The sequence below is a fragment of the Canis lupus genome, chromosome 13 (genome assembly GCF_048164855.1).
Source record: "Canis lupus baileyi chromosome 13, mCanLup2.hap1, whole genome shotgun sequence".
NCBI lineage: Eukaryota > Metazoa > Chordata > Mammalia > Carnivora > Canidae > Canis > Canis lupus.
Window position 1 is genome coordinate 35,379,133 of NC_132850.1, and position 19,587 is coordinate 35,398,719.

Sequence of the window (19,587 nt, forward strand, 5' to 3'; positions counted from 1 at the left end):
AGATCTTCCAGCCTCAGATTTCTTCATTGCTCTCCTCTGAACACTCACTTTCAGAACCGAGGATCAGGCATTGCAGAGGGATGTGGAAAAGGGGAGATGGTCCCTCTCATCCAAAGGTATGGGAATGTGAAGATGGGAAAAGATGCATGTGGCCACTTTTTGCCTCCTGTGATAACTCAGGTCATTGTTGACAATCAAGCTGAATGCTAGCATTACAACACTAATCTCCTCTTTGGGGAGGTTAGCCTGAGAACTTGTGGGATTCTCTCTCTCTCTCTCATCTACTTCCACTGAGTCTATCCTGCCTAACAATCTCCATGCGTGTCTTAAATCACCTCCAGAGTTTCATTTACTAAAGAAAAACAAAGACACCTTGAAGTTTCTGATTTCCCCTGATTCAATGCTGGGAAAAGTGCCATCTCCACACTGTCACTATCAGGGTCTGACCTTGTATTATCAGTAAAATGCGACATAAGAACAGTGAAAGCTATGCCTCACATTCAAAATAAATCATGTGGTCTCAGAGATATGGAGATGTCATTTTTTATTATCACCTGAGAGTAGAGGAGATAAGACTAGTTCTGATTTTCTAGGAAAGCAGGGTGAAATTGGGTAAGGAGATTGGCAAAGAACAAGTCAAAGCATCCAAGTTCTGTGCCAAATCCTGATGTAGGAAAGACATTAGGGTTCGAAGCCAACGGCCAAGAAAGAATTCTTGAGATGTCTTTGGTGCAAAAAGGTGATTTTGTTAAAGCACAGAGACAAGACCTGTGGGCAGAAAGCTGCACCAGGGTCATGAGGAGGGGCCCATTATATACTTTCAAGTTGGGAGGGGGTTAGGGATAGCATAAGTCTCTAAGGAATTTTGGAAGCAAGGTTTCTAGGACCTTGAGGGGGGCTAGTTATTGTTGAGAAAAGGTCATTTATTACCATCTAATAAAACTTGAGTCATGAGACCCTTCAGATGTATATCGGTGGGACATGTGCTTGGGGGATGATTGCCAATACGTATCTTGGGGGATTTAAAGATAAAGAAGTTTCTAAAGGAATTTTTATATGTTAAAGTAGACTTACAGGATCCTGGTGGTCAGGCTAAGATTGCCTTTTGCCTTTAGCAAAGTATGAACATCGAGGCAGTTGAGTCTAAAGGAAGGTCACTCTGCCTGTTTCAAGGACTTATCAATGGGCTGTAGGTAGTCAGGAAATTTAGTAATTTTTCTTCGGCCTTGTTTCTCACATCACCAACTCTAAGCTTGGCAAGGGCATATCAAGAAAAGGCAGATATGCTTGAGGTGGGCAACAGGTGGGGATCCCGTGAGGGCATTTGAGGTGGCAACAGCTCCTCCCTGCCTAGTCCAGGAGTCCCATGGAGATCCACCAATGGAGGCAGTGTTGCTCCCTCCTTCAGAATCTGAGACAGAGCTGTTCTATAATGTGGCATTTTCCAGAACAGCTTCCAGGGGCTGACTTCTATTTTGAGAAGAAGGCTTTGAAATTCTGAACCATCTTTATTATAGATAGACCAACAATCTTTGTTACTCACCTCTTTAACATTAAGAATGTTATCAATTAATGTAGACACACAGGGAAAAATTAAGATAAGTTTATAACAAAAAGAAATAGTCTCTTGTTCTACTTCTCCTTACCTGGTCCCCTTTGTCCAGAGACCATTTCTCTTTTTAAATTTTAAAGCTTTACTCATTTATTTAGTTTTATTATGGTTCTTATTGCTAATTTGCTATATCGTTCTTTCATGATTTGTCAGCTTTACACTTTTTACACTGACTTCTTGTTAAGAGGTGAAAGTTCTGCTCACTAGGTCCCTCCTCTAATCCCCCCTCCCTTTACATATTCACATCACTATTTTCAGTTCCAGCTTTTGTAATTTAAAACACTGTCATTGAATTTCTATTTATCTTATTATGTCTTACCAGTTGAAACCAATTCTTGCTAAGTTATGCACAAATTGAATTGGGTGTTAGTGGGGAGGACAGATACCCATAGAATCAAAGAAGCTGAAGAGTCAGGCTTCAGAAAAGCCACAAATAGGGAGTGTTCTGGGAATCTAAGGTTGTTCTGAGAATTAATGCATGGTCTCTTTAGGGCACTACCCAATGTGAATTGACGGAGATTCTCAATTTACCAGGAAGACAAAGTCTGAATGGCTTATACTGGACCACATGCTTACCCATTGGCTAAAGAGTATAGGACGTGTGGATTGACAATCTCACTAAGACTCCATGTGTTGGGAGGAGAAATGACCCAAAGAAAAAATTGAGATGCTATTGCTAGAAGATGGGGGTAAGGATGCTGAGTGCCATACTCCTTGCTTTGTAAGATACTATTTAGTATGTAGTCATCCTTTCCTTGCTGTAACCTCCCCCGCTCCACTTCCTAAGTTTCTCATCTGAATTTGTGGCTTTACAGTAACAAGAGTCATAATATCTACAGTCTTTGTTGTACAGACTTTGTCTTTTGCTGGTTTTAAAAACTGAAAATCATTAAACAGTCTTTACCGTATTATTTTTCTGGAGGAAGAGTAATGCGCCATGATAACGTTCATCTCAGTTTTTTTTTTCCTGGAATTTCTAATTGCCGCAATTTTTGTATTTTCACCTTTATCATCGGCTTATGTTCCTAAAATGTCTCCAGCACAGTATCTAGTTTATAGACATCCTATTCCCTCTAGAGACCTCCGCTGGGCACTCTCCATTTGCCTCCTGTAATTGAGACTGATTGCCTTCTGAGACCGATGATTAGCTGGTGTTTTCCTTACCTTCCGTTCTCTAAATTGGACACACCATTCCCTGGATCTTAGGACTTCCTCTTTCTCAATTTACTTCCTCATTTTACTGGAGCACATCTTCTCTAGTAACTCTCATGTGAACAATGCATAGGCAAACTTCCTGAGTCTTGCATATAAAAAAAAAATCTATTTTGCCATTATTATTTAACAACATTTTGTTTGGGATAGAATTCAGGTCAAAGACCATTTTTTCTTCACTTTGAAGGTGCTGTTCCATTTTCTTTCAGTACCCCGGTGGTGGTGTGCCAGACTGTTTCTTTCTCGATCCTTTGTAGACACTTTTTTTCTCTTTCTAAAGTTTTTAGGGTCTTTATCTTTGGTGCTCTGACATGTCTTGGAGATGTGTCGGGGGGGGGGTGTTTTAAAATTCAGACCTTTCGGTGTAGAAATTCTTTTCCTTTGTCTTGGGAAATAAATTGGTATTATCTCTTTCTCTCCTTTTTCTCCATTTTCTCTCTCTCTCTCTCTCTCTCTTTTTAAGCTCTTAATGATCGGATCTTGGATTTTCTGCACTGATTCTTCAGGGTAATTTTTTTTCTCTCTCTCAGATTTTAAGGAACTCCTACCAAGTGAAGGAGACAATGGTGCTGTGAAGCATGGTGCATATGGTTGGATGGCTCACTCAGCACCTTCCAGCTTGTCTTCCTCTGCTACACAGACTGGAAGGGTAAAACTTTGTTTTGTAGACCACTTGCTGCTGGTGCCCAGGCACATGGCCTGTGTTCTTCCAATCGCATGTACTAGCACAAGTGGAGGCAGAAATGATCAACATGAGGTAGCAGCCAGACACCACAAGGTTTAGTCTTCTGATGAGAAGAGCTGTAGAGGTGTCTAGTTGTGAGGTGGCTGTCACGGTGCCTGTCTCCTCAGGTCTCCTTTGGGCCATCAGAGCCCAAAGGATCAGCAGCAGTTGCTGCCATTCTTCTTCCTCAAGCAGCTATGGGATCGGGCTCTTCCCTCGCTATTATTTCTACCTAGGTAGCTTTGAGACCTGGTTCTTGATCCTGCTTCAAAATTTTGGGAGCTCCTCAATATCCTGTAACAAATCTCTTTCTGCTGGAACCAGCCAGAGTGGGTTTTGTTGTTTGCATATAGAACCCTTGACGTCTGTGTGGTGTGTGCTGGATACCATGGCAGGAGAGACCAAGAGGACTTCCCCTACCTAAAATGAAAAACGATTTTGTAGGATGAATGGTAACTGAGGAGAGACTTTTAGGATGAGTAGAAGTTTACTGAATGGACAGAGGTAGAAAAAGATTTCAGACTGAGGCACAAAAGTGAGAGAGCTCATACATATTCATTTACCATTTATTCATTTATTAAATATTCATGAATACACATTATGTTCTAGGTCCTGGGCTAGATGCTAGGCATCCAACGGTGAGTAAGAAGATAATCATGAGGGCAGCCCCAGTGGTGCAGTGGTTTAGCGCTGCCTGCAGCCCAGGGTGATCCTGGAGACTTGGGATCAAGTCCCACATCAGGCTCCCTGCATGGAGCCTGCTTCTCCCTCTGCCTGTGTCTCTGCCTCTCTCTCTCTCTCTATCTCTGTCTCTCATGAATAAATAAATAAAATCCTTTTTTTTTTAAAGAAGATAATCATGATTCTTGCCCACGGGATGTTTATATATTTTCAAATTGTGCAATTTAGATATGAAGGTGACAATAAGCAAATTGTGTGTCCCTTTTACATTAAGTACTCGCCTCTTGGGAGGTGAAGGGGAATATTCTTTCTTACCTGCCTTCTTACGAGTAAGTACTGGTGAGATAATCCTTAGAATGCTGGGCATAGTTGGTTCTATCCAGGTGAAAATGATGACCCTTTTCTGAATAAATTGAATAGTCTTGTCTATCTTACTTGACCCACATCCCAAGTTATGTGTGTTGGTGCTGCAGAAAATCAGAGCTAGAGGGATGCCTGGGTGGCTCAGTGGTTGAGCATCTGCCTTAGGCTTAGGGCGTGATCCCGGGGTTCTGTTCCACATTGGGCTTTCCACAGGGAGGCTGCTTTTCCCTCTGCTTATGTTTTTGCCTCTCTCTCTGTGTCTCATGAATAAATATTCGAGATGCCCATTACCATTGCAGGCTTTGTGTCTTGGACTCCAAATGGCCAAGCCCAGTCATGGCATGACAGGTTCCCAAGGACAACACATGATAATTGGGGCTGATGCTCTGAGATCCAAGGAAATCCGCTGCCAGCCACTTTCTGTGTAATAATGATCTCTTTACCTGGAAGGCTTGATGCGTTGGCTACGTTTTGGATTCATTAATGACATGAAAGATAACGTTCCTTCCTGATTTTATACTATTGTCTATAATACCAAATTCCATCCCTGCTTTTCCTGGACTTTTTCCCTTCTGGGAACTGGCACAGTCCCATGTTCATTAAATTATGGGAACTGGTGGAGAGCCAATGGCAATGGCAATCCAAGAGGCAAATTCGAGATTCCAATAGCCAGTTGCAGAATCAAATTTTCAAAGATTTCATTGCTAGGACATTTTGTGAAACTGGTCTATAATAATAATAGTAGTAGTTAACATTTAAAGAATGCTTTTTATGTGCCAGTAGCTATGATAAGTATTTATATGCATTCTTACCCATAATCTCTACAACATCACCATGACATAAGTCTTTGTATTGTTGCCATTTTAAGATGATGAGGTTGGGGGTGGTTAAGTAGCTTGTTCAAACCAAGTCAGTTAATAAGTGCCAGAGCCAAGATTAGAACCCAGGACAGTGAAAGTGACAGCCTGAGCTCAGAAACCACTTTACTCCATTGTCTCTCTTGGAGAGTAGGGGGTTTTGTTCTAATAATCTGTCTCTATTTGACATTCTTCCTCACTCCTGGGATAGAGTTTGAACAAAACTAAGATTTTCTTAAGCCGAAGGTTTGAAGAAATTATGAATTGAACTTAGTCCAATTAGTTTCATGCATAGGCATAACCTAAAACGAAACATTGCCAGCTCCTCCTCTGATTGGTCTGACTAGCATAAATTTTGCATAAATTGTAAAATTTATAACTCTAAAATATGCAGAATTTATGCCTCTAAAATAGTTTGGATTTTAACTCAATATAATGAAAGAAAATGCCGTAGAGCATTCTTAAAATTTTAATTGCGAATATATATCCTCTCTGAAGTACCATAATGTTACAAGATGATGTTTTACAGTGCTCCGTGATAACCCATTGGTGTTGCTACTATTTTTAAGACATACATTTATTTCCAAGATGTTCAAATGGCATATTACAAAAACTCAGCTGGATTTTGATCTTTAAAAATCTGGAAATGACGGAAATGGTTTTCTGGATTTAAGTGAGAACATCCTTACTGCTAAAACAGCGCCTTAATTAGATTCATTTCTAGAACTGCTTTACTAACACATGCAAATGATATAAACGTGTTGCTAAACCATCTGCAGATGATTTAGCCTCCCGCCCCCGGTAATCACCCAGGGGCCTCAATAGTGGTCTTCGGAACAAGTGTCATTCAATTCTGCACCTCCTTCATATTTAGCATAGCAGTGTCCTGCTCATTGAAATGGGTTCCTAGTTCTTGAAACTGAAGGCTTTTTAGCAGTAGTGAGTGCATCTTGAAAACTGAGAGCTTTAGCTTCCTGGTGAAAAATGGCTGATTTTCTTCTCTGTCTTATTTGGCAAAACAGGCAGTTGCAAGAATCTGAAACAAAGTGACAGACTACTGAAATCACAGACTCTGACAAGTCGAGAAGTGCAGTGTCATCCAAGCCAAACCTCTTCTGCAATCTCTGAAAGATGCTCATCTTCTGGCTGAATAGTCCACTGAAAAGATACTCACCATCCCACTGACACAGTTCCAGCCAGCGTTTATGGAGCACCTGCTGCGTGCCAAGCTCTGTTCCCCTGGCCCCTAGCCCCGTGGAGTCTATGGTCTGAGGCAGGGGGGAAGGTGAGTGAGCAAGTAGCTATAGTTACATGTGGGCTGTTTTAGTTGCCCCCTGTTGTTGAAGGAGGTTATTCCCAACCTGGGGTGGGAGGGATAACTGAACACATGCCACACAACACTGGACAGGGGAGGTTGTCACGTATACTCACAGCCCGGGGGAAGAGGACACCTCATGCCCGTGAGGTGTTGCACTGCAAGATGGAGCAAATCGTCTGGGCTGTGAGAGTCAAGCTTTGCAGTATCAAGAAGGTGGGGTACCCTTGGTTCCTGCAAGAGGATGTGACTGGCTTGTCTGAATAATTCCATGAGGTGGCAGGGAACTGAAGCCCACTGGTCAGAGAAGAGCAGGAACTGCACCTGGGCCATGGAATACGGAGGCTTGCTTGGCTGCAGGGGCAGAGTAGGGGTGGGGGGGGGGGCTGGCAGGTGGGCCATCTGAGGCCCTCTCCATTGCACCAGATGCCGGGGCAGCATGTACTGATGAGCATCCAACTCGGGCCCTACACAAGAGGACACTCTGAGGTGGGACGATTAAAACAGGGCTTGGGGTAGGTGAGGTCAGGGACAGGCATTCCTAAGAAAGGAACATTTATTTTTATTTTTTTAAAGATTTTATTTATTTATTCATGATAGACAGAGAGAGAGAAAGAGAGAGAAGCAGAGAGAAAAGCAGGCTCCATGCCAGGAGCCAGACCCGGGACTCCATCCCAGACTCCAGGATCACGCCCCGGGCCAAAGGCAGGTGCTGAACCGCTGAGCCTCCTGGGGATCCCAGAAAGGAACATTTAAACTGAGACCCGAAGAATGAGTTGGAATTAACATCCCCCAGGTGAGTTTGAGTGGAGTGTGCAGAGGGAATGGCGTGGGCACACTAGGGTGAGTCTAGAGCCCAGGTTGTGTATATGGGAGGGTGGGGGGTACAGAGGGAGACTGGGAGAAGTTAACCCACCTGGACTGGGCATGCGTGAAGAAAGGGCAGTGTGAGATTAAATGGGAGAGAGTCCGGGGGTCCGTCACACGGAGCCTACCCATCCACAGCGTCAGACAGGTAACCTCAAGGAACCGTAGGAAGGTCACACAACAGGGTGCTGCAGGCTGAGAGCCTCCATCCACGTGGGAGAGCCCTACTCAGCTCCTGACGGTTCTTGCCATGGGAGGGCGTGTGCCCAGTGTTAGCAGAGGCACTGATTTTCCGAGGGAAGCCTTACATTTTGATTTGTACACGAGATTTTTAAAATTATAAACATTGGCTTTCCTTGAAATTCACAAAATTTCATGTGTGAGCCAAACGAGACCTATCATCCTACAGGCTTCTGGTTTGCAACCTCTAATGAAAAGCCTTGAAAGCCAGGAGGAAGAGTTTATGTTTTACCCCCAGAGCATTGGGGAGCTATTGCAGAGCTTTGGAAGAGATAAGGGCAGGATTGCACTTGTATTTTTAGAAGGATGGCACTTCCTGAAGGCCAGATGGGAAGCTAAGATGGCAGTCTCCACGCCTGGCCTGGGGAAGTGTCTGTGAAGATGGAGAGAAGTTGTTTTCATTCAAGAAACATGCAGGAGGCAGAAGCGATAGGACATGGATGTTGGAGGGAAGGAATCAGGCTTCTGACCTATCGCATTATCAGGTAGTTATTAGAAATAACCTTCTTGGGATCCCTGGGTGGCGCAGCGGTTTATTGCCTGCCTTTGGCCCAGGGCGCGATCCTGTAGACCTGGGATCAAATCCCATGTTGAGCTCCCAGTGCATGGAGCACAGCCTCTGCCTGTGTCTCTGCCTCTCTCTCTCTCTATCATAAATAAATAAAAATTAAAAAAAAAAAAGAAATAACCTTCTTATAGCTTCTAGATATTGAAAGCCATCAAAGACTCGCCCTGCATCTTCTAATTACTCCATACATGGAGGCTGAGGCGGGGAGTAGTTAATGGCATGGAAAAGGCAAAATGCTTTCAGCCTAGAACTTTTAAACCAGAACAAAATATGATGGGGGGGGGGGCAATTAATGTACTTCCCCAGCCATAGGCCAAGATTTAAATGAATTTTCATTTTCTGAGTTCTCACAAAGTGATTCAGGGGCTAGGTTATCCCAGCAGCTTGCTGGGTGCCATGGGGATTACAGACCGTAATTAGAAATGTACATAGTATATGATTCACCTAGTATGGTTAATTTAATTTCTTATCAGATGTTCATATGAAACTGAGTGAGGCTGGTAGGTTCTGATTGAAACTAAATGCCACTAATTTAGCCATTTCTCTACATTTTAAGGAGTTTGGAATTTAATGCGATTGCTTCCTCTTGATAAATGCCCTTAATAACATTTAGATTTTTACCCTCAGAATCAAATGCTGTCAGTTATTTCAACCTCTCAAGCTCAGATAAATAAGATAGCTAGTGTCCTGCTTGGATGAAGGAGGGAAAGTACCTTAAATGTAATCTCTTTGAACTGCAAAGTCCCAAATTGTGAAGGACAAAAGCCAGGTTAGCAGATATAAATGGCAGGTCCTCTGCAAAGAAGGTTCTGGGAGGTTTTCTAGAAAGATCAGAATCCCAGATATTTACAAAAGAGGAGGAAGGATGAAAGATAGTCCAGAGGACACAAGAGATCCTTAGCTTGCCCAGACTCTGCATGAAAACCAAACACACGTCAGTGGAATCTCCTTCATGCTCAGAATGAAATGGAATAAACTCTGAATGCTGATTCTTCTTCAGTTTTATTTTATTCTGCTGTTTTTTCCTAACAAAATAAGCCCATTGTAGAAAATAAGAAAATTGTTCATTATGAAAAACTAGAAAAGAAGATATACTTAGGGGGGAAAAAAGGAAAGAAGGAGAGAAGAAAAGAGAGACGGAGGGAGAAAGAGACTGACTCAGGAGTTGTACCCCCCAGAAGTAACCTCTATGAATGCTGGGTATACATCTTTTCAGGGTTTTTTAGTGGATCCACATATCCTTAATATTTTCCCCCAAGAATGGAATTCTACTCAATAGGTTAGAAGAATATCAGCCAACCCCCAGAGCTAACTTAATTTATATCCTAAGCCTCCATTTTCTTGGGGGCTGGGGGTGGGGACAGAATGTCTCAGCTCTGTCTCCTTGCTGGCTTCACTCCTGTGGCCAGATGCAGGGCTGGGGCATCCGGCATTCCTCGGCCAGTGCTCACTGACCGCATGGCCATGTCCCTGCCTCTGATTCTCCACCCCGAGGTGCTCAGTTGTTGGTACACACAGGGTGCGGCTGAGCCCGCCTTGTTCTCACTCCCGATTGCCCAGGGCTCCCTTCATTTCAGCTGTGGCTGTGCCTCTCTTGGGTCCTGCTCAGCTGCCAGAAATTCAGGGAGCCTGTCTGAGGGGCCCAGTTGATTGCCTGCTACTCTCAGACATATGGGTCAATTCAGCAGGGCCCAGGACGTGTCCCCTGGTTACGCAAGCCTCCTCCCACACGCACATATCCCTGGGCCATTTCTATTCCCTGCTGTGCCACCTCCCCACCCTGTGCCCGGGAAGAAAATGCAGGCTCCTCTTTGCCAGAGAGTCCTACAAACGTTCATGTACTCTTGATTTCCCTGCTTAGTTTATCCCTCCCTCTACCCAGCATCTGAAGAACATTTAGAAGGAGGAAAGACTATCCATTGGAAGAAAGACAGTCTCTTCAATAAATGGTGCTGGGAAAATTGGACATCCACATGCAGAAGAATGAAACTAGACCACTCTCTTGCACCATACACAAAGATAAACTCAAAATGGATGAAAGATCTAAATGTGAGACAAGATTCCATCAAAATCCTAGAGAAGAACACAGGCAACACCCTTTTTGAACTCGGCCATAGTAACTTCTTGCAAGATACATCCACGAAGGCAAAAGAAACAAAAGCAAAAATGAACTATTGGGACTTCATCAAGATATGAAGAACATTTAGAAGTTTTCCTCCTTCTCAAGGGATCTTCCAAATCTGTTGTGCATGCTCTGGTTTTTGTCGTCTTGTTATTCCTTGTTATTCAAAAGTTATTAACTTTTGAAAGAAAAAGTCAGGCGAGGGTCCCATGGGTCCCATTTTCTTTCTCCTGCTGTTCAATTCCCGCTGCACAGGCAAAAAGTCAAAACAGCCTCACTTGAAGGGTGGAGGGGCCTCGGGGTGAAATATCAGGAAGGTGAAAGAATGCCAGCCACAGTTTTAGAGTCGGGTCACACTACTCATGCTTAGGGGACCTAAGGTCCTGATCTTTCCCAACAGCCTGGGAGGTGGCTCCTATGGGACAGGAGCTTTCTAAGAGGAGGCATGGGTGTGTGTGGAGTGCCCCTTAGCTGTGCTTTCTATCCATGTCCTGTGGTTCATGGTCTCACCCCGTTGGAGGCAAACACAAAGGGGCTTCCAGGTCCTGGGCCTTGACCCTTGAGCACAGAACAAAAGTATCCATCATGAAGCACTGAGTTTTCTTATCTCACCTCCCACCCACTGTGTGGCCAGAGGTGGCAGGGGGTGCAGAGAAAGAGGATATCCTTGAAGGGCTATAATCTCCTGGTGGGAAATGTACTTTCTAACTGCCATGGAAATAGGATTCATGTAACCCCTGCAGCCAGGTTCCCATTTATTTCCCTGACTCGGAAACATAGGCTGGAGAATCTTATCTTCTGCCCCAGAAGGGGACCGTGATCAGGGCTTGGTAATGCTCCAGCCTTGAAGCAGAAGCCACAGCCTTGAGATCGTGCCAAGGCAGAAAATGAAATATTGATGACTCTTCTCAGGAACATCTCTCTAGATGTTTAGCTTTGCCCTAAAGTCTGAGCTTCTCTCCACCAGGCACCACACATGGAAATCCAGGAGAGCCACGTGGGTAAGAATTCTCATCCTTCTGCTGGTTTTCCCAGGACCCTGTCTTTGGGCTCTGGAGGGAGTGGGGTGTGCCAGTGGGCCCCATCCTGGTGGTCAGAAACTGTAGAGAAAGAAAAATAAATTTCCCTTTACCATTTGCTGGGAATGGTTGGCTGAGATCCCTTTATGTGCAGGGCACCTTGTAAAAGGATGAGTGTATCTGGGTGGGAAGTCCTCACCTGTGGCTGCTGTGATTGAAGATGCTCTTTGGTAAGCTTAATCTGCTTGTTCAGCCTTAAAACAAAATTGGACTCACCTAAAGCGTCATGCTGCCTCCGCCTCCCGCCAGCCCAGCGGAAGTCTACCAGGTCTGGTTTCCAAGTCGGACCCGGTCCAGAGAAAGGAACGCTCAAATGAGTCTGGAAGCTCCTGACGTGAGAGCTGCGGAGGATCCTAGAGGGACTTCCCTGCCCCGTCCTGAGGCAGCAGTGACAGCAGTGACAGCAGCCACAGCAGCCACAGCAGTGACAGCGGGCTGCAGGGGCTCAGCAGGTACCCACGTTTGCTTCCTCCTACATGTTGCCTGGCGTCTCCATTCCATCCTCTGACACCAGAGCTGTTCAAGATAAACCGAGGCACACTACAAATGCGACGAGTTTATCCGAGCGAAAATTCCATCAGAATCGGGCAGCATCCAATCCAGCAGAGAGAAAGGAGCTTCGAGCTGCTGTACAAACGGAAAGCAGGCAGATGGGAGCAGGAGCAGGAGCAGGGAAGTTACACCAGGCAGAAAACCAAGTGGCTTATTGCAAAGTCTTTTGGCTTTAGGGGATGGCAGGGGTCTATCAGGCAGGTTACTTAAATAACACTGTTTGGGTGAGCCCTGGTGGTTTCGGTTTGCATTCCTGGGATTGATTCTTTGTGCTGAAGTCTTGGTTTGGTGATGTGGGCCTTAGCATCAACATCTCCAGTTTGGGCCTATTGTCTTGTTTTTGGCGGTTCTTACATATGATTGTTTTGGAGGCCCTAAATTATTGGCTCCTTTGTATTCTTATAAATCATTTTTCATCTCCTCAGATGCCCTTTCCAAACATCTATTGGTTTATTGTTTTGGGAACAAAAAATTACGATCCGTGTAGTGGCTGTTTAATGCAGATTCAGAGTCATTTGTCAGAAGATCAGAGCTTTTTGGGGCTAAGCAGCAGATAGATCAAAGGAAATCCTTATTTCACGTCTCATTTGGTATGACTTATCTTTAAATGTCAGAAAATGGAAGTTTGGAATTTGTGTTAGCATAAAAGTACTCTCCTACCTCTGAGAAAACAAGCTGTCCAGCCACCAATATGCCAAGCAATGGAGTGGGGTGCGAATGGCAAAGCCTGGGATCTTCCTTGTGCCCTGTAGTGATCCTTATTTACTGCCCCAGTGACTGTGTTCTAGTGTGTTCTCTGTGCCAGGCATGTGCTGAATGCTGGCAACACAGAGATGAGTGGAGATGAGTGAGTCCCTGCCCTCCTAGGGCCTGCATTCGTGTGAATGATTACCCTGAACCATAGGGCATCTTACAACCTGGCAGGCAGATAGAGAGCAGGGTGGAGGGACGCTCACCCGGCCTGGAAACCCCATAAGGCCTCAGTGAATGAACAGCTGGAGGACAATCAGGAGTGAATGGGAAGATCCTACCGTGGAGCAGCAGGTACCCTAGAAAGGACACGGGGAGAGTATGGTTCCTGGTAGGAAGTTGCATGGGAGTTTAGTCTGGCTGGAACAAAGAATGTAAGATGACATTGCCAGGAAGAGATGACCCAGGGGAAGCAGCATCCAGGTGACACAGGGCCTTGGGAGCCAGGGCTGAATCTGTCCTATACTCTAAGAACCATGGGAAACCATTGGGGGTATTTTAGGTAGGAGACTCACGTGATTAGATTTGTGTGTTTGAAGAGTCCCAGGAGGGGACTGGTGAAAGTGTGTGTGTGGGTAAATCTGAAAATCTCTCTGTGAGCCTGTTCTCTCTCTTTACAGCAAGTTATTACTCGTATAAGGAAAATATGTAAGTGTGCATGTGCACGGAACATCTCTGGAAAGACAAAAAGCAAGGCACAATGGTTGCCTCCCAGAAGGGAATGGAGGCAAGAGGGACAGTTTGCTTGCACCTTTTGACACTTTCTGTGGCCGTGTTGTCCAATTCAAAAGAATTGTATTAAATCTGGTTATTCCAAAAGCATGCTTTAAAGGGGATGGAGTCCAGTTCCCAAGGTCAGATGAATGGAAGCACTTCTTCTGCATTTTCCCTGATAGCTGGGCATCAGTGTCCAAACACTTTCAGGACTGAGACTTCAAGCATCTAAAATTCAATCTGACACTGAGCTAAAGTCCATGTTCCTAGAAAGCTGCTCCTTCCACTCCCCAACCCACTTGCCCTATGTGGGTGCTCGTTCTTTTCTTACAGTACAGAGCAAGCCTCTTCCTCTCAGTCTTTAAAACATTTGCAGAAGGCTGTTACAGTTTTCCATAATTGGAGGTCACAAGCAAAAGCAACCCGAACCGGCAGGTAGTATAAAAGAGGGAATCAGCTAAGACAAAGCGGCCGGTGCACTCCCTCCCCTGGAGACAAGGGCACAATGGAAGTGGTACGCACTGAGCCCAGGAGACTCAGCGAGGCAGCAGCTGTTGTCCAAGAAAATACTGCCATGTAGGGAAGAGGGCCAGATGCTGCCACAATTCCCAGGGAGCAGCAGAAACTGATAAATCTTTTTGAGGTACTTCAACTTTAAAATGTTGACAGCTACATATTTTTTTTTTGAACACTGCAGACCAGACAAAATGTATATACAGCTGGGCGGGGCCCGTAGGCCATCAGTTTACAGTGTGTCCTGTCATCTTTCCTCTAGGTAGCATGAGAATTTCTCTTTTTGTTGTATAATGGTTGGATTTGTAATTAGGATGCTTGTGAAGTTACCATTATCCAAATTCGCCTATTTCTCGAGTTTTCTTTGAGCATTAGAAGTAGGAGGAGTCAGGCAGCTGAGTTCCAGCCCCATGGAAAGCACCAGATGATCACGTGGAAGCCATAAAAGTACTTTTTCGTATGGTTGCATTTCCTATCTGTGCAAGGAGAAGAAGAAGACCTGGATCCCAATGGGGCTGCTTTACAGACTGTTCTCAATGGATTTCCCTTCTTTGCTCCTGAGCTTCAAAATGTTCTAGAGGTTGGAGATCTAAGATCAGGGTGCTAGGTGAGTGGGTGGGGCCTCTTTTCTGGGTCTCAGATTCTGCCCTGTATCCTTACCAGGTGGAAGGTCAAGGCTGCTTTCTCTTTTCATTAGTCCTCCTCCAACTTGATTGCTTTCAGCTGGGGTATCGAACCAGGGCTCTTGGATAAGATGAGCCATCACAGGCTTCCTGCTACCGATTAGGGGCTGAGCACCTGTTTATGAGATTGTGATACACTGTTAGTAGCAGTGGGCATATTACTAAACCATGCCCGTGCAGGTGTTTTGCCAAAACGACCTGTAGAGCACTGTGATTGGCTGTTGCCCTCCTGAGAAATCCTTTCAGACAAGACTTGTCCCTTCCTTTCACCCCTCCTTTTCTTCTCCTCTGGTTCTGGAGAGTTCACCAGCCCAGGGGCAATGTGGGCAACGTTGGTGGGTGGGACCTCCAGCCTCCAGTCTTATCCTGCCTCTCTCATCCGTCTTCTTTTCCACTTCCCCTCATCTCTCCAGGCACCTCGCCCCGGCAGGCCTCCCAGCTCTACCTGTTAACAGGAGTCTTCAATGATGATTTAGAGCATCCCTCCCTTCCCCACTCCTACTTGCTCTTCTCTCTCCTGTTAATCCTTGTTAAGGTTGGGTAAAAAACCAGCAATTGCAGCAATGGTAGTTCTTTTTCTGCCATACAGAGTAAGCCTCTTCCTCTCTCTCGTCTTTAAAGCATTTGCAGAGGCTACTGTGGTTTTCCATAGTCAGAGGTTACAAACAAAAACAAATGCATTGCAAATTCCTAGAAGAGACAGCAGTAATGTAGCAGGCAAGGAAAACGACAGTATCGACTGAACCATGGGGACAAGGCAACAGCAGAAACCAAGAGGAGCAGTGGCAGTTGGACTATAGCAGTAGCCACAGAAGAAGGGAGTAAGTCTTACTAGGGAGCTCCAGAATAAAGGGAAGAGGCTTGGGGTGCTTATAATCTCAATTATCTCATGGCACTGAGGCTCAGGGTCACTCACATTGTGACTCTTGGCAATGCTTTCAGTCATTTATTTATTTTTTCATTCAATAGAAATTTGTTTGCATATATTTTATGTGTGCACAGTAAATGAGTTGGCCTAGGCCAGGAGTCTTTCCTGTAAAGGGCCAGAAAGTAAATATTTTAGCCTTTGTGGGCCATATGGTTTCTGTGATATTGTGATTTATATTAAATATATTTTTGGTCTTCGTCCCCCTTCCTGGCACAGAGCTCCTACAACCCCTGGAATTTTCTATGATGAAAGCAACAAGTATTTTGTTATATCAGTGAAGTGACTTTTATACCTCACCTAAGGATGGAAGCTCATTGCCAGTGAAGCCAGCCGTGTGATTAAAAGGTTGGAACTTTCTGTTCCAATCTCTAACCTTCAGAAGGACTGGAGTTTCAGTTCAGTCACCAATGGCCATGATTTTATCAATAATTCCTATATAAATATAATGAAGCCTCCATAAAAACCTAAAAGGATGGAGTTTGGAGAGCTTCTGGGTTGGTGAACACGTGGGGATTTGAGGAAAGTGGCATGTCCAGAGGGCACGTTCTATGCCCCTTCCTATATACCTTGCCCTGTGTCTCTCTTCTATCTGGCTATTACCGGGTTATAACTTTTTATAGTAAACTGGTAATCCAGTAATGTTTCTCTGAGTTCTGTGTCTCCAGCAAATTAACACAAGGAGGCTTTGGAACCTCTAATCTAAAGCTGGTCAGTGAGCAGCACAGGTGACAACCTGGACTTGTGAGTGGCATCTGAAGTGGGAGTTGTCTTGTTGGACTGGGCCTTTAACTGGGGGATCTGATGTTTTCTTCAGGTAGTGAGGAACTGAACTGAATGATAGGGCACCCAGTTGGTGTCAGAGGATTGTTTGGTGTTCACACACACACATCGATTGGTATGTTTCTTAATTTCTCTCACAGTACTCTTCTCTGCCATTATAGCACATAAACGGCCATAGACAATAAATAAATAAATAAATGTTTGCTTATTCCATGTATTCCAATAAAACTTGATCTGTAGAAACAAGGGGTGGGCCAGATTTGATCCATGATCCATTAATCTTACTAACCCTTGGCTTAGAGAAAATAGATTGCTAGTTACTCTTTTTGTCTCTCCAAATCCACTCTATACCTTTTTTTTTTCATTCTGTTCTCTATGCCAAGATGCTTGCTTCTGTGGACTGTCACCCCAGCTCCTTGCCCTCTGGCTTTTGGTTAGGATTGACAATGGGAGGCCCTAGAAGCATATCGGGGTTGGGAGAGAGGTTGGAGGAATGTAGTTTCTCTACTCCCTCCCTTCTGGGCTATGCTTTGGTAATGGCTGTGTTCCTTTACATGTTGGCATAGCTCTGACTAGTTGTTCAAACCCAGGGCTATGCCTTTTACCCAATCCCAGTAACAGCTCCCTTCCTTGGCCCTTCAGCCCAAGGGGTGGTAGTGGTTTCCCACTGTTCTTAGTTCTGGGCACTTCTCCATCCCCTGTATTCCTTACCATTGTCCATACCTCATGTGTGGTCCCTTCATTAAATGCTCTTCAATGTTCCCTTCAAGTGTGCTATCTTTTCCCCACAGAACAGTGTCTGAGTATGCCCTTAGAGGGGACATAGACTGTTTTTAGATATAACAGTATTGGTTACAACCTCAGATCCAGGATGCTACATGTAATCTACACGTGGCCAATCGGAGCACCAAATCACCCAAGCCACAGTAATCGGTTCCAGAATGTTCACATGAACCAAGTTGTTACAGTTGGAGGGAATAATGATACTTATGTAGAAACTACCAGAAAGTGCTGTCTATTCCCCTGGATTTGAGTCTGGGAAAGTAGGAATTTGGAGCTTCCTGTAGCTATTTTATGAAGCCTGAGGACAAGATCTAACACTAAAGAAGGCAAAGTCCAGAGGTAACCTCATTTGAGTCACTGGAAACAGATCTGTTCATTGATGTTTTTGTCAAGGAGACAGTAAAATTCCTTTTTTTTTCTTGTTAAGACCGTTTAAGTTGAAATTTCTGCCACTGGCATCCAATAGCATAACTTATTAAAAAAAAAAACTCTGTGACTACATTATACAAATATTATATTTACTGATACCTAAGTAGAAAAAGTCCTCTTTCATGTCTGGTTTAGATGTACACTAATACAGCATAGTGAAACCCACACTGGATTTTAGTAGTGATAAAAGCTAAAGAGTTGGTTAGCCATCAGCACACTTCCAAAGGGGAATGACAGGAGTGTAGTAGCATCTTGGTGGTTATTGCCTCTCCTACTAGAAAGAAAGCTCCCAAGCCATAGTCTCACCTACTTGGATGCTTCACAATAGCAAAGAGAGAAAACTCATCTGAATGAATGGGCAGATTGGTGCTATCATTGGCAAGACAATGAGTTACAGCCTGGTGTTTTTTAACAGTTATAAACAAATTATGAATTTGTGCCAGTAACCAAAATAGAGACAACTGGGCATAATAAACATTAAGTCTCAAAAGAGATCATCTAACCAATAACCTAAAATATCTTTTGTGGACTCCAACGGTGTTAATTATACTAAATAATACTAAGAATTTGTTGAGTGAATGTCAGCCTCGTGCAGTACAAGGATGGCAGATAGTTTTCACTTCTTGTGCCAATTGTGGTTGTGGCTGCTCAGATTATGTTGAGAACAGCTGTAAAGCCAAATCTGGGCTCAACAAGAATGAGTACCATAGTCAGTTTAAGGTCTCTTCTGCAGAAGTGGAAGAAAGGAGTACAGAAGGTACTTGTCACCCTTGAGAGTTGAAAAGTGAATCTAGGGTGAGAAGGAGTAGATTTGTGGTAAGTCACTTCCAATCCATGTGCCTTGGTTTACTCAAATTCTTAAAATAAGGGAGCTGATCCAAATAACGTATGTCTCCCCCTTGTTTTTCTTATTTATTTATCCATATTTTTTTTGTTGGCTTATGCCTAGCAGCAATGGATGCAATTTGTCCCTGTGTTTGTGGTGATCTCCCATCTTACGTATAGAAGCCAAAATCTGGTTTCTCACCCTCTTATGTACCAAGAGTGCCACCATGGAATGTGGGTCCACCAATCAGACCTATCTATGTTGACTTTGTTTGAAAGCTGGTGGTGGCAAGAGGCCGGCTCTGCGCAGAATCCATCTGGCAAGGACAAAGGCCACTTTGTTGAAGCTGCAGACTCAGAGGAGCTGGTGGTAATGTCTAGTGGTGGGCTATGATGGCAGCTGCAGTTAGGGAGCCTCTGAAGGTATCATTGAGGAAGCTCTGCAGCCCAGGTAGTGGTGTTGTTGCTGGCATCTTCCAATGCTTCATCTTTGGGCCTCCTTTAGGAAATTTATCTGTTTAATTCTCTTTACAATAAAATCCTTTTACTGCTGAAATGAGCCAGAGTGGATTTCTTTGTTGTCGAGGAGTTTAAAAACTTATGATCAGGATTGAATGCCTTCAAATAGACATTTTTCTCCTTTTAAAGATGAAAAAAAGTCTTTTATGAATTATAAATAGTATGCTTAGCTAATAGTTTACAAAATGTATTTTGTTACAGTTATCAGCAGGATAATTACTGCAGATGGAAAAATACATGTCATAAAGGGATGTCTCACTTTTTCTTCATTAAGTACGCTGGATAAATGTAATTCTTTCAGTGTTTATGGTTCACAGTTTTACACTGAGAGAAAGACCCTCCTCTTAATCATTGCTAGTGTGATTTTCAAGAGTTTATAGGAACACTTTGGTTAGGTTTCTATTGCTTATTAAATTTTCTAATGATCAGAACTAAATATTTCATGATGGTAGATGGCCACAGCAGAGACTC

At 44.0% G+C, this 19,587-nt stretch overlaps 3 long non-coding RNA genes across 13 annotated transcripts in view; 2 read left to right on the top strand and 1 right to left on the bottom strand.

Moving 5' to 3' along the window:
• Window positions 1–19,587, top strand: part of LOC140602880 (uncharacterized) — a 109,250-nt gene that overhangs the window by 8,036 nt on the left and 81,627 nt on the right. For 7 of the 10 annotated variants that reach the window (XR_012005833.1, XR_012005827.1, XR_012005826.1 and 4 more), the window contains 3 exons: window positions 3–116; window positions 6,472–6,734; window positions 7,365–7,560. This is a non-coding gene — a long non-coding RNA (uncharacterized lncRNA). Of the gene's footprint in view, window positions 1–2; window positions 117–2,103; window positions 2,302–6,471; window positions 6,735–7,364; window positions 7,561–19,587 lie in introns of all 10 variants that reach the window. The other 3 variants (XR_012005835.1, XR_012005830.1, XR_012005832.1) reach the window with 2 other exon arrangements.
• Window positions 10,636–19,156, top strand: LOC140602883 (uncharacterized). The gene is made up of 2 exons (XR_012005840.1): window positions 10,636–11,562; window positions 11,735–19,156. It is a non-coding gene; the product is annotated as an uncharacterized lncRNA (long non-coding RNA).
• Window positions 11,296–19,587, bottom strand: part of LOC140602882 (uncharacterized) — a 31,655-nt gene continuing 23,363 nt past the window's right edge. Inside the window, exons 2-3 of one of the 2 annotated variants that reach the window (XR_012005838.1) lie at window positions 14,830–14,967; window positions 11,296–11,661 (exon numbers count right to left, since the gene is read on the bottom strand). This is a non-coding gene — a long non-coding RNA (uncharacterized lncRNA). The remainder of the gene's footprint in view (window positions 11,662–14,829; window positions 14,968–19,587) is intronic. The other variant, XR_012005839.1, reaches the window with a different exon arrangement.